The 13,779-nt window shown below is 50.2% G+C and overlaps 6 non-coding genes across 6 annotated transcripts; all 6 read right to left on the bottom strand.

The window, feature by feature from the left end:
- Positions 1–5,656: 5,656 nt before the first annotated feature.
- Positions 5,657–5,847, bottom strand: LOC142693840 (U2 spliceosomal RNA). The gene has a single exon (XR_012862140.1). It is a non-coding gene; the product is annotated as a U2 spliceosomal RNA (small nuclear RNA).
- A 1,272-nt stretch (positions 5,848–7,119) lies between these two features.
- Positions 7,120–7,310, bottom strand: LOC142693900 (U2 spliceosomal RNA). The gene has a single exon (XR_012862190.1). It is a non-coding gene; the product is annotated as a U2 spliceosomal RNA (small nuclear RNA).
- Positions 7,311–8,602: 1,292 nt separating this feature from the next.
- On the bottom strand, positions 8,603–8,793 carry LOC142693898 (U2 spliceosomal RNA). Its single transcript, XR_012862189.1, has one exon. It is a non-coding gene; the product is annotated as a U2 spliceosomal RNA (small nuclear RNA).
- Positions 8,794–10,074: 1,281 nt separating this feature from the next.
- Positions 10,075–10,265, bottom strand: LOC142693897 (U2 spliceosomal RNA). The gene has a single exon (XR_012862188.1). It is a non-coding gene; the product is annotated as a U2 spliceosomal RNA (small nuclear RNA).
- Positions 10,266–11,553: 1,288 nt separating this feature from the next.
- On the bottom strand, positions 11,554–11,744 carry LOC142693895 (U2 spliceosomal RNA). Its single transcript, XR_012862186.1, has one exon. It is a non-coding gene; the product is annotated as a U2 spliceosomal RNA (small nuclear RNA).
- A 1,288-nt stretch (positions 11,745–13,032) lies between these two features.
- Positions 13,033–13,223, bottom strand: LOC142693894 (U2 spliceosomal RNA). Its single transcript, XR_012862185.1, has one exon. It is a non-coding gene; the product is annotated as a U2 spliceosomal RNA (small nuclear RNA).
- Positions 13,224–13,779: the final 556 nt, after the last annotated feature.

The raw sequence follows: 13,779 nt of genomic DNA, 5'->3' as shown, positions 1-13,779 counted from the left end.
AGAGAGGAGCTGGAAGACGGTGAAATAGACGTGTATCGGCGAGGGCAGGATGGTCCGGCTGACGGGAACACAGCGCCTGTGCAGCCCGGTGAGTGCATAACTCCATCTTTGTCGTATCCAGCGATTTTTATGTCGGGTGTCGGCAGGGGGGCTGCTAGCGTCGCATCGGTGGCCGGTAGTGGCGCGGGCGGGCGCGACGGCGCGGGTCTAGCGGACTTGGTGGGTTGCTTGCGGGAGCTGGTCGGGCGTCTAGATAGGGCGGCGGCGCCAGTAGTTACGGAGGTGTCCCCGGCGGTAGTTTGGGAAGGCCCCAGGGAAGTGGGACTGTTACAGGCGCGTCCCGTAATGGCGGCTACGGAGGCGGTCGCGGTGTCGGTACAGACCGAGGCCCAAAAAGACGGCGATCGGGTGCGTATTGATGATCGTGCTCGCGGGGAGGTGTATGTTTGCTTTGAAGGTCCGTTGGGGGCGCACTTAAAGCAGGAGGTGCGTGAGCGTATTTGGAAGGACGAATACGTTGAGATTTTTTCTCTTCTGCCGCTTGCTAAATTCAATTTGGATAGGAGCAAGCGGGATGAGAGCAAGAAGGACGAGGAGGAGCGTCGGCGGTATAGGCTTATCCCGCAGACGTTCGTTAATTGGTCGCAGGCGTTCGCCATCTTAGCCAGTGTAATAGGAGAAAAGGCGCCGGAAAATTGTTCGGCGTTGTTTTGTTATTTTGACGCCATTGGGGAGGCTCATCGGGTGTACGGGGGGCAGGCTTGGCTCAGATACGATGAGCAATTCCGTCAGCGAAAAGCGGTTCGGCCGGCGATTCAGTGGGACCAGAAGGATATTGCTCTCTGGTTAAGGGTCACGGCTCCGGTTAGGCAGCCCTTTCCCGGGAGCGTTGGCCAAGGGGGCCAGTCCAGTCAGGTCGGACAGGGCGGTGGGGCAAAGTTGGGATTCTGCTGGCAATTCAACGATGGCCAGTGTAAGTTTGGGGCCACGTGCAAGTTCAAGCACGTGTGTTCGGAGTGTAATGGTGCATCCCATGGGGCGGCAAAATGTATGCGAAAAAAGAGGTCAGGGAACCAGTCCTCCTCGGCTGGTCAAGGGGTTGTCACCGGTGAGGGTGGAAAGGATGGCCCCCTATCTAAATGAGTATCCGGATAGGGCTGCGGCGAAGTTGCTTTACGAAGGGTTTAGTGTTGGTTTTATTATTCCTCCGCCTCCTTATGAGGTCCCGGTTACGCGGAGGAACCTTAAATCGGCCTACTTGCATGCTGAGGTCGTGTCAAAAAAGTTGTTTAAAGAAGTTTCGTTAGGCCGCATGGCGGGGCCTTTTATTGATCCGCCAATAAAGGATTTAGTCGTGTCCCCATTGGGTATTGTTCCAAAGCGCGAGCCCCAAAAATTCCGGTTGATTCAGCACTTATCGTTTCCCAAGGGTTTGTCGGTAAATGACGGGATTGATCATGAGTTGTGCTCCGTAGTGTATACCTCATTCGATAAAGCGGTGGGGTTAGTTCGTGCTGCGGGTCCAGGCGCGCTGCTCGCAAAAACCGACATCGAGGCGGCGTTCAGGTTGTTGCCAGTTCATCCAGAAAGCCAACGGCTGTTGGGTTGTTTTTGGAATGGGGCTTTTTACGTGGATCGGTGCCTTCCGATGGGGTGTTCCCTTTCTTGCGCGTACTTCGAGGCTTTTAGTAGCTTCGTGGAGTGGGTGACGAAGGGTGTAGCCGGGGTCGATTCGTTGATACATTACTTAGACGATTTCTTGTGCGTCGGCCCGGGGGGTTTGCCCGTTTGCGGTAATCTGCTTCACGCACTGCAGAAGGTTGCGAGGGATTTTGGGATCCCTTTGGCGCCAGAAAAGACTGAGGGCCCGGTAACGACGATTTGTTTTTTGGGAATTGAGATAGATTCGGTGGCTATGGAGTGTCGTCTTCCGATGGATAAGTTGGGGGCTTTGAGTCAGGAGGTACGTCGGGCTTGCAAGTTAAAAAAAATTACGCTGCGGGAGATTCAGTCGTTGCTGGGGAAGTTGAATTTCGCCTGCCGGATTATGCCAATGGGGAGGGTGTTCGGTAGACGGTTGGCGGCGGCTACGGCGGGAGTGCGTGCGGCACATCACTTCGTACGGCTCAAGGAGGAGCATCGGGCTGATTTGCAGGTATGGGATGACTTCTTGGGCCAGTATAACGGTCGGTCGCTATGGATGGCTCCAGCGCAGGATACGAGTGATTTGAATATTTTTACGGATGCAGCTGGAGCGGGCGGTTTTGGAGCTTATGGGGGGGGTCCGTGGTGCGCGGGTCAATGGCCGGCTAGCTGGGTGTCCAGTGGACTCACGCGGAATCTGGCCCTGCTCGAGCTGTTCCCCATCGTGGTTGCGGCGACCATCTGGGGGGACAGGCTCAGGGATAAGAAGGTTCGTTTTTACTGCGACAACATGGGGGTGGTGCTGGCCATTAACAACATCACGGCGTCCTCTCCTCCGGTAATTCAGTTGTTGCGACATTTAGTGTTGGTGTGCTTGTCATTGAACGCGTGGGTGGTGGCGGTGCACGTGCCGGGGGTACGGAATTGTATCGCTGATGCTCTTTCTCGCTCGCAGTGGGACCGGTTTCGGCAATTGGCACCGGGAGCGGAACGTCTCGGTTTGGTCTGCCCGGAACATCTTTGGGATCTGGTCTCGGTCCCGTAGAACGATTGGTGAAAAGGTCTTTGGCGCGCTCAACGTGGAGTGCTTATTCTGCTTGCTGGAGGCAGTGGGAGGAGTGGGTAAGAGAGTTGGGTGATGTCAACACGGATAGAGACAGGTTGGTGGCACTTTTGTACTGGTTAGGGGACGCCTGGGAGGCGGGGTTTTCATTGGCAAAGGTTAACCGCTTCATGTCGGCGGTGGCGTTTGGTTTCAAGTTACGGGGCTTTAGGGATGTGTCTAAGGAATTCTTAGTGGGGCAGGCTTTGAAGGGTTTGCGCCGAGGTAGGGTCGAGGCGGATCGTAGAAGGCCTGTGTCGTTTTCTCTGCTGAGCTCTTTGGGCGGATCATTAGCATCGGTCTGTCGTTCTTCGGCCGAGATGAGGTTGTTTCGGTTAGCTTTTTCTTTGGCGTTCTTTGGGGCATTTAGAATCGGCGAGTTGGTTTCGCCGAGTACCAAGCAAGCTGGGGGGTTGAGACTGAGAGACGTGAGCCTATATACAGATCGGTTGGAGGTATGGTTGCGTCGGTCAAAGACTGACCAATTAGGAAAGGGGAAGCTGATAGTGTTGTTCGCTCTCCCGGGTTCGGCTATGTGCCCGGTGGCGTGCAGGCAGGGTTTTAAGCCACAAGTGGGGTCTCCGGAGTTGCCATTGCTATGTCACGAGGACGGGTTATTTTTGTCTAGATTTCAATTTAGAGCTGTATTCAAAAAATGCTTGGCGGCGGTCGGTGTTGCGGCGGACGCGTACTCATCTCATTCCTTCAGGATTGGCGCAGCAACGGAAGCAGGGCGCTGGGGGTTGGATGATGAGGGGGTGCGGCGCATCGGTCGTTGGGAGTCCAACAGATTTAGGTCTTATGTCCGCCCCCATCTGTTATGAGTTTTGCCGTTTGCACTTATAAGAATGTTTTGTGTGGTGGTATTTAACTTGCTTTTCCGTTTCAGATCCGCCTCCGTGTTTGGTGTGGTTGCTGGGCCACTCTTACGTGCATTGGGGGGCTTTGAGGGCGGACGTCCGCCCGGACGGTCGCCAGTTGCGCATTCCGCGACAGGATGCGGTTTTGCATTGGCTGGGATTTAGAGGTATGTCGTGGAGTAGGGTGTTAGCGGAATTCCAGACATATGCCCGGCTTGATAGGGTCCCGGAGATCTTGGTCTTGCACGTGGGTGGGAACGATTTGGGTGTCCGCCCTTTTCGTGAGTTGGTGCGGGATATTAAACACGATATGTTGTGTTTGTGGGTTTCTTATCCCAGGTTGGTAATTGTGTGGTCGGACATTGTCCCAAGAAAACATTGGCGGCTGGCTAGGTCAGTGGAAAGAGTCAATAAGGCTCGCATTAAGGTTAATCGCGCGGTGTCCCGATTTGTAGCCAAAAACGGGGGCATTTGTGTTCGGCACAGGGACTTGGAGTCAGGAGTGGGGAACTACTGGAGGAGCGATGGGGTTCATTTGACCGAGGTTGGGATTGATCTGTGGAGCTTGGCAATAGCAGAAGGAATTGAAAGGGCGGTGGTGGTGTGGCGGAACTCACAGGCTTAAGGTGGTCAAGGCCTGTTTCGCTGTGGCGGGGGGAGTCCTTGAGGCCAGTCAGTACAAAATTGGTGGGGGGGTCGCATCGGGGGTATGCGTCCCCCAAAAAAGGTACATGGTTGAAGACTTCATCGGGTGTTATCCCTTTGAAGTGGTCTTCTGGTGGAAGGTATATCACTCGAAGGCTTCATCGGGTGTTATCCCTTTGAAGTGGACTTCTAGTGGTCGGTATAGCACTTGAAGGCTTCATCGGGTGTTATCCCCTTGAAGTGGACTTCTGGTGGTTGGAGCCATCTGCAGAGGTCAGTGGTGCCTCCGAGCTGGTTTACGGCTGGAGGTAATTGGTGGTTTGCAGATGGCTAACTCGAGGTGTGTAAAAAAGGAATATCTAAAATGGCTTCAAGGACTGCCCCTGCTCGGTCTAATGTTAACGTTAAATTGTTATTTATGATTCTGACCCATGTTGGGTCATGTGAATTATTAGGAGGAATTCTCTGGTGGATTCCTAATTAGTTATCCGAATGTTTCGGATTTAATTTGGTTTTAAAACTGTGAAATTAATAAAACGGCTGCTGTGGCCATTTCACATCCAACCTCGGTGTCACGTGTCTTTTCCTAAAGGTGGGGGTGAAGGGATTGGTAGGGATAAGGGAAGGTGCACTAACACACGACTCTACTTAGGCAGGTCAAGACGAGGCTGGACGCAGCCTGCAGGGCTTAGGAGGGAAGCCTCCATGACAGCCCTAGGAGGGAAAGGGTTAACTTCGTAGGGAAAGTTAGAGGTGGAGGAGGGACAGGGAGGAGTTAGGGGGCCGTTACGGAGCTTCCCGCTGTTTTTCGGCAGTGAGCCGGAAGCAGCGGGAGAAGTAACACTCACACAAGTAAGCTCCCACCCTCCCTCCCATTTGGTGTTATCCCTTGTGGTCTTTATTAATTCTGTTTATGAGTGTGGTCGGGTGTTATCCCTTTGAAGTGGACTTCTAGTGGTCGGTATAGCACTTGAAGGCTTCATCGGGTGTTATCCCCTTGAAGTGGACTTCTGGTGGTTGGAGCCATCTGCAGAGGTCAGTGGTGCCTCCGAGCTGGTTTACGGCTGGAGGTAATTGGTGGTTTGCAGATGGCTAACTCGAGGTGTGTAAAAAAGGAATATCTAAAATGGCTTCAAGGACTGCCCCTGCTCGGTCTAATGTTAACGTTAAATTGTTATTTATGATTCTGACCCATGTTGGGTCATGTGAATTATTAGGAGGAATTCTCTGGTGGATTCCTAATTAGTTATCCGAATGTTTCGGATTTAATTTGGTTTTAAAACTGTGAAATTAATAAAACGGCTGCTGTGGCCATTTCACATCCAACCTCGGTGTCACGTGTCTTTTCCTAAAGGTGGGGGTGAAGGGATTGGTAGGGATAAGGGAAGGTGCACTAACACACGACTCTACTTAGGCAGGTCATGGAAATACTGCAATACCAGGTCAATGCGTGGAGTGGACAGAGCAAGCTCTATTTCCATCTCCCTGTTCTAAAAATCCATTTAATATATGGTCCCCAGATAGGGGACGTATCAGATATTAAACTGATAAGAACAGATACTACACTTGATCTTAGCCAAAAGGCCGAGAAGCGATAACCCGAACGGGCCGCGCGTTGCCCGAGCCTGCCCGATACTGCTGTTCAGCCCTTGCAGCGATTCAGCCTACTTCTAGGCAATTCCATGGGGCCCTGCAGGCTCACACACTCACAGCTACACGGGAGGTGAATAAAGGCCGGAGAGGAAGCCAGACAGGATTTGCTTCTTTTGCTTGCACCACAATGCAGTGCTGAAAGAGGAGGAATCTACATAAAAACGCCTTCCTGGCAACGCCCAAATGCCCTGCTGCCATGCAGATAAACACTGGCAGCGGCAGCAAGTGCATGCCCACAGCCACCCCTTGTTCCTTCACACCTTGTATCAGCTGTAATCCAGTCCAGTCCAGTGCTGCCTGCTGAGCAGCACTGACCAACACTGCCTGGGCCCAGGCTTTTATCTCTGAGGCCCCATTATGATGTCAGAAAGCTGGCTCTGGAATCCTGAGGGCTCCACTATGACACGTGCAAAGTTCCGTCTGAACTTTATATAAGACGGTGAGGCTCAGTCAGTCACTCAGTGTTGCCTGAGAGGGCAACACTGCAACAGCCGGCCGCCAGGCTGTCTTTTTTTTGCACAGCTAGTTGCCTCCAGGAGGCCACAAGAGGGAGACAAGGGACTGCAAAATGGAAAATAGGCATCCACCAACTTTACAGACAACTTCTCCTTGCTCCTACAACCTCCATCCTTGCACAGTTTGTTATTCTTCTAGGTAACATAGTAACAAATCCAAATTGCTGCTCTCTTTGTAGGCAAGCAAGGCTTTGTTGCAACTGCAATTCTTACTTCTTCTTGAAATGTAGGGACGACAGTACATTCTATCACATCCATCTAGTGTACACAGGTAGGTCCATTGTGGCGGGCAGGCGAGCGGGCGGGCTGCTTTATTGGCTGTTTGCTGTTCCCCTACTCCACTCCACTATTTGACTGTTGTGCTGCATCAATCAATCAATCAATCAATCAATCAATCAATCAGTGGCTGGCTCAGGTGCAGCTCTTTAACTTACCTAAAAGGGAGGGCGGAGAGAAGACAAGGAAGGTGAATGAGGTGTTCCAATGTGAAATGCCGGAAACACAGAAACACAGACGACACACAACAAGAGGTGGCAATCTATTCATTAATTGCATTTAATCAATGAGCTCATTATCACTCATGCATTGTCCAACAGGTGTTGAAATAATGGGATTAAAAGGGGAGATCCCTTCAGAAAGACAGAAACAATAGCAAAGACAAAAAACACTTTTGGAATCTGCTTTTAGTCAACACATAAGGAAAGGGTGCACCGGTCCTGGAAATACTGCAATACCAGGTCAATGCGTGGAGTGGACAGAGCAAGCTCTATTTCCATCTCCCTGTTCTAAAAATCCATTTAATATATGGTCCCCAGATAGGGGACGTATCAGATATTAAACTGATAAGAACAGATACTACACTTGATCTTAGCCAAAAGGCCGAGAAGCGATAACCCGAACGGGCCGCGCGTTGCCCGAGCCTGCCCGATACTGCTGTTCAGCCCTTGCAGCGATTCAGCCTACTTCTAGGCAATTCCATGGGGCCCTGCAGGCTCACACACTCACAGCTACACGGGAGGTGAATAAAGGCCGGAGAGGAAGCCAGACAGGATTTGCTTCTTTTGCTTGCACCACAATGCAGTGCTGAAAGAGGAGGAATCTACATAAAAACGCCTTCCTGGCAACGCCCAAATGCCCTGCTGCCATGCAGATAAACACTGGCAGCGGCAGCAAGTGCATGCCCACAGCCACCCCTTGTTCCTTCACACCTTGTATCAGCTGTAATCCAGTCCAGTCCAGTGCTGCCTGCTGAGCAGCACTGACCAACACTGCCTGGGCCCAGGCTTTTATCTCTGAGGCCCCATTATGATGTCAGAAAGCTGGCTCTGGAATCCTGAGGGCTCCACTATGACACGTGCAAAGTTCCGTCTGAACTTTATATAAGACGGTGAGGCTCAGTCAGTCACTCAGTGTTGCCTGAGAGGGCAACACTGCAACAGCCGGCCGCCAGGCTGTCTTTTTTTTGCACAGCTAGTTGCCTCCAGGAGGCCACAAGAGGGAGACAAGGGACTGCAAAATGGAAAATAGGCATCCACCAACTTTACAGACAACTTCTCCTTGCTCCTACAACCTCCATCCTTGCACAGTTTGTTATTCTTCTAGGTAACATAGTAACAAATCCAAATTGCTGCTCTCTTTGTAGGCAAGCAAGGCTTTGTTGCAACTGCAATTCTTACTTCTTCTTGAAATGTAGGGACGACAGTACATTCCATCACATCCATCTAGTGTACACAGGTAGGTCCATTGTGGCGGGCAGGCGAGCGGGCGGGCTGCTTTATTGGCTGTTTGCTGTTCCCCTACTCCACTCCACTATTTGACTGTTGTGCTGCATCAATCAATCAATCAATCAATCAATCAATCAATCAATCAATCAATCAATCAATCAGTGGCTGGCTCAGGTGCAGCTCTTTAACTTACCTAAAAGGGAGGGCGGAGAGAAGACAAGGAAGGTGAATGAGGTGTTCCAATGTGAAATGCCGGAAACACAGAAACACAGACGACACACAACAAGAGGTGGCAATCTATTCATTAATTGCATTTAATCAATGAGCTCATTATCACTCATGCATTGTCCAACAGGTGTTGAAATAATGGGATTAAAAGGGGAGATCCCTTCAGAAAGACAGAAACAATAGCAAAGACAAAAAACACTTTTGGAATCTGCTTTTAGTCAACACATAAGGAAAGGGTGCACCGGTCCTGGAAATACTGCAATACCAGGTCAATGCGTGGAGTGGACAGAGCAAGCTCTATTTCCATCTCCCTGTTCTAAAAATCCATTTAATATATGGTCCCCAGATAGGGGACGTATCAGATATTAAACTGATAAGAACAGATACTACACTTGATCTTAGCCAAAAGGCCGAGAAGCGATAACCCGAACGGGCCGCGCGTTGCCCGAGCCTGCCCGATACTGCTGTTCAGCCCTTGCAGCGATTCAGCCTACTTCTAGGCAATTCCATGGGGCCCTGCAGGCTCACACACTCACAGCTACACGGGAGGTGAATAAAGGCCGGAGAGGAAGCCAGACAGGATTTGCTTCTTTTGCTTGCACCACAATGCAGTGCTGAAAGAGGAGGAATCTACATAAAAACGCCTTCCTGGCAACGCCCAAATGCCCTGCTGCCATGCAGATAAACACTGGCAGCGGCAGCAAGTGCATGCCCACAGCCACCCCTTGTTCCTTCACACCTTGTATCAGCTGTAATCCAGTCCAGTCCAGTGCTGCCTGCTGAGCAGCACTGACCAACACTGCCTGGGCCCAGGCTTTTATCTCTGAGGCCCCATTATGATGTCAGAAAGCTGGCTCTGGAATCCTGAGGGCTCCACTATGACACGTGCAAAGTTCCGTCTGAACTTTATATAAGACGGTGAGGCTCAGTCAGTCACTCAGTGTTGCCTGAGAGGGCAACACTGCAACAGCCGGCCGCCAGGCTGTCTTTTTTTTGCACAGCTAGTTGCCTCCAGGAGGCCACAAGAGGGAGACAAGGGACTGCAAAATGGAAAATAGGCATCCACCAACTTTACAGACAACTTCTCCTTGCTCCTACAACCTCCATCCTTGCACAGTTTGTTATTCTTCTAGGTAACATAGTAACAAATCCAAATTGCTGCTCTCTTTGTAGGCAAGCAAGGCTTTGTTGCAACTGCAATTCTTACTTCTTCTTGAAATGTAGGGACGACAGTACATTCCATCACATCCATCTAGTGTACACAGGTAGGTCCATTGTGGCGGGCAGGCGAGCGGGCGGGCTGCTTTATTGGCTGTTTGCTGTTCCCCTACTCCACTCCACTATTTGACTGTTGTGCTGCATCAATCAATCAATCAATCAATCAATCAATCAATCAATCAATCAAGTGGCTGGCTCAGGTGCAGCTCTTTAACTTACCTAAAAGGGAGGGCGGAGAGAAGACAAGGAAGGTGAATGAGGTGTTCCAATGTGAAATGCCGGAAACACAGAAACACAGACGACACACAACAAGAGGTGGCAATCTATTCATTAATTGCATTTAATCAATGAGCTCATTATCACTCATGCATTGTCCAACAGGTGTTGAAATAATGGGATTAAAAGGGGAGATCCCTTCAGAAAGACAGAAACAATAGCAAAGACAAAAAACACTTTTGGAATCTGCTTTTAGTCAACACATAAGGAAAGGGTGCACCGGTCCTGGAAATACTGCAATACCAGGTCAATGCGTGGAGTGGACAGAGCAAGCTCTATTTCCATCTCCCTGTTCTAAAAATCCATTTAATATATGGTCCCCAGATAGGGGACGTATCAGATATTAAACTGATAAGAACAGATACTACACTTGATCTTAGCCAAAAGGCCGAGAAGCGATAACCCGAACGGGCCGCGCGTTGCCCGAGCCTGCCCGATACTGCTGTTCAGCCCTTGCAGCGATTCAGCCTACTTCTAGGCAATTCCATGGGGCCCTGCAGGCTCACACACTCACAGCTACACGGGAGGTGAATAAAGGCCGGAGAGGAAGCCAGACAGGATTTGCTTCTTTTGCTTGCACCACAATGCAGTGCTGAAAGAGGAGGAATCTACATAAAAACGCCTTCCTGGCAACGCCCAAATGCCCTGCTGCCATGCAGATAAACACTGGCAGCGGCAGCAAGTGCATGCCCACAGCCACCCCTTGTTCCTTCACACCTTGTATCAGCTGTAATCCAGTCCAGTCCAGTGCTGCCTGCTGAGCAGCACTGACCAACACTGCCTGGGCCCAGGCTTTTATCTCTGAGGCCCCATTATGATGTCAGAAAGCTGGCTCTGGAATCCTGAGGGCTCCACTATGACACGTGCAAAGTTCCGTCTGAACTTTATATAAGACGGTGAGGCTCAGTCAGTCACTCAGTGTTGCCTGAGAGGGCAACACTGCAACAGCCGGCCGCCAGGCTGTCTTTTTTTTGCACAGCTAGTTGCCTCCAGGAGGCCACAAGAGGGAGACAAGGGACTGCAAAATGGAAAATAGGCATCCACCAACTTTACAGACAACTTCTCCTTGCTCCTACAACCTCCATCCTTGCACAGTTTGTTATTCTTCTAGGTAACATAGTAACAAATCCAAATTGCTGCTCTCTTTGTAGGCAAGCAAGGCTTTGTTGCAACTGCAATTCTTACTTCTTCTTGAAATGTAGGGACGACAGTACATTCCATCACATCCATCTAGTGTACACAGGTAGGTCCATTGTGGCGGGCAGGCGAGCGGGCGGGCTGCTTTATTGGCTGTTTGCTGTTCCCCTACTCCACTCCACTATTTGACTGTTGTGCTGCATCAATCAATCAATCAATCAATCAATCAATCAATCAATCAATCAATCAATCAGTGGCTGGCTCAGGTGCAGCTCTTTAACTTACCTAAAAGGGAGGGCGGAGAGAAGACAAGGAAGGTGAATGAGGTGTTCCAATGTGAAATGCCGGAAACACAGAAACACAGACGACACACAACAAGAGGTGGCAATCTATTCATTAATTGCATTTAATCAATGAGCTCATTATCACTCATGCATTGTCCAACAGGTGTTGAAATAATGGGATTAAAAGGGGAGATCCCTTCAGAAAGACAGAAACAATAGCAAAGACAAAAAACACTTTTGGAATCTGCTTTTAGTCAACACATAAGGAAAGGGTGCACCGGTCCTGGAAATACTGCAATACCAGGTCAATGCGTGGAGTGGACAGAGCAAGCTCTATTTCCATCTCCCTGTTCTAAAAATCCATTTAATATATGGTCCCCAGATAGGGGACGTATCAGATATTAAACTGATAAGAACAGATACTACACTTGATCTTAGCCAAAAGGCCGAGAAGCGATAACCCGAACGGGCCGCGCGTTGCCCGAGCCTGCCCGATACTGCTGTTCAGCCCTTGCAGCGATTCAGCCTACTTCTAGGCAATTCCATGGGGCCCTGCAGGCTCACACACTCACAGCTACACGGGAGGTGAATAAAGGCCGGAGAGGAAGCCAGACAGGATTTGCTTCTTTTGCTTGCACCACAATGCAGTGCTGAAAGAGGAGGAATCTACATAAAAACGCCTTCCTGGCAACGCCCAAATGCCCTGCTGCCATGCAGATAAACACTGGCAGCGGCAGCAAGTGCATGCCCACAGCCACCCCTTGTTCCTTCACACCTTGTATCAGCTGTAATCCAGTCCAGTCCAGTGCTGCCTGCTGAGCAGCACTGACCAACACTGCCTGGGCCCAGGCTTTTATCTCTGAGGCCCCATTATGATGTCAGAAAGCTGGCTCTGGAATCCTGAGGGCTCCACTATGACACGTGCAAAGTTCCGTCTGAACTTTATATAAGACGGTGAGGCTCAGTCAGTCACTCAGTGTTGCCTGAGAGGGCAACACTGCAACAGCCGGCCGCCAGGCTGTCTTTTTTTTGCACAGCTAGTTGCCTCCAGGAGGCCACAAGAGGGAGACAAGGGACTGCAAAATGGAAAATAGGCATCCACCAACTTTACAGACAACTTCTCCTTGCTCCTACAACCTCCATCCTTGCACAGTTTGTTATTCTTCTAGGTAACATAGTAACAAATCCAAATTGCTGCTCTCTTTGTAGGCAAGCAAGGCTTTGTTGCAACTGCAATTCTTACTTCTTCTTGAAATGTAGGGACGACAGTACATTCCATCACATCCATCTAGTGTACACAGGTAGGTCCATTGTGGCGGGCAGGCGAGCGGGCGGGCTGCTTTATTGGCTGTTTGCTGTTCCCCTACTCCACTCCACTATTTGACTGTTGTGCTGCATCAATCAATCAATCAATCAATCAATCAATCAATCAATCAATCAATCAATCAGTGGCTGGCTCAGGTGCAGCTCTTTAACTTACCTAAAAGGGAGGGCGGAGAGAAGACAAGGAAGGTGAATGAGGTGTTCCAATGTGAAATGCCGGAAACACAGAAACACAGACGACACACAACAAGAGGTGGCAATCTATTCATTAATTGCATTTAATCAATGAGCTCATTATCACTCATGCATTGTCCAACAGGTGTTGAAATAATGGGATTAAAAGGGGAGATCCCTTCAGAAAGACAGAAACAATAGCAAAGACAAAAAACACTTTTGGAATCTGCTTTTAGTCAACACATAAGGAAAGGGTGCACCGGTCCTGGAAATACTGCAATACCAGGTCAATGCGTGGAGTGGACAGAGCAAGCTCTATTTCCATCTCCCTGTTCTAAAAATCCATTTAATATATGGTCCCCAGATAGGGGACGTATCAGATATTAAACTGATAAGAACAGATACTACACTTGATCTTAGCCAAAAGGCCGAGAAGCGATAACCCGAACGGGCCGCGCGTTGCCCGAGCCTGCCCGATACTGCTGTTCAGCCCTTGCAGCGATTCAGCCTACTTCTAGGCAATTCCATGGGGCCCTGCAGGCTCACACACTCACAGCTACACGGGAGGTGAATAAAGGCCGGAGAGGAAGCCAGACAGGATTTGCTTCTTTTGCTTGCACCACAATGCAGTGCTGAAAGAGGAGGAATCTACATAAAAACGCCTTCCTGGCAACGCCCAAATGCCCTGCTGCCATGCAGATAAACACTGGCAGCGGCAGCAAGTGCATGCCCACAGCCACCCCTTGTTCCTTCACACCTTGTATCAGCTGTAATCCACTGCCTGCTGAGCAGCACTGACCAACACTGCCTGGGCCCAGGCTTTTATCTCTGAGGCCCCATTATGATGTCAGAAAGCTGGCTCTGGAATCCTGAGGGCTCCACTATGACACGTGCAAAGTTCCGTCTGAACTTTATATAAGACGGTGAGGCTCAGTCAGTCACTCAGTGTTGCCTGAGAGGGCAACACTGCAACAGCCGGCCGCCAGGCTGTCTTTT

The sequence above is a fragment of the Rhinoderma darwinii genome (genome assembly GCF_050947455.1).
Source record: "Rhinoderma darwinii isolate aRhiDar2 chromosome 5 unlocalized genomic scaffold, aRhiDar2.hap1 SUPER_5_unloc_45, whole genome shotgun sequence".
NCBI classification, from domain to species: Eukaryota; Metazoa; Chordata; class Amphibia; order Anura; family Rhinodermatidae; genus Rhinoderma; species Rhinoderma darwinii.
Note: the sequence above shows the minus strand (reverse complement) of the source record. Positions and strands in the feature narration are given on the sequence as shown.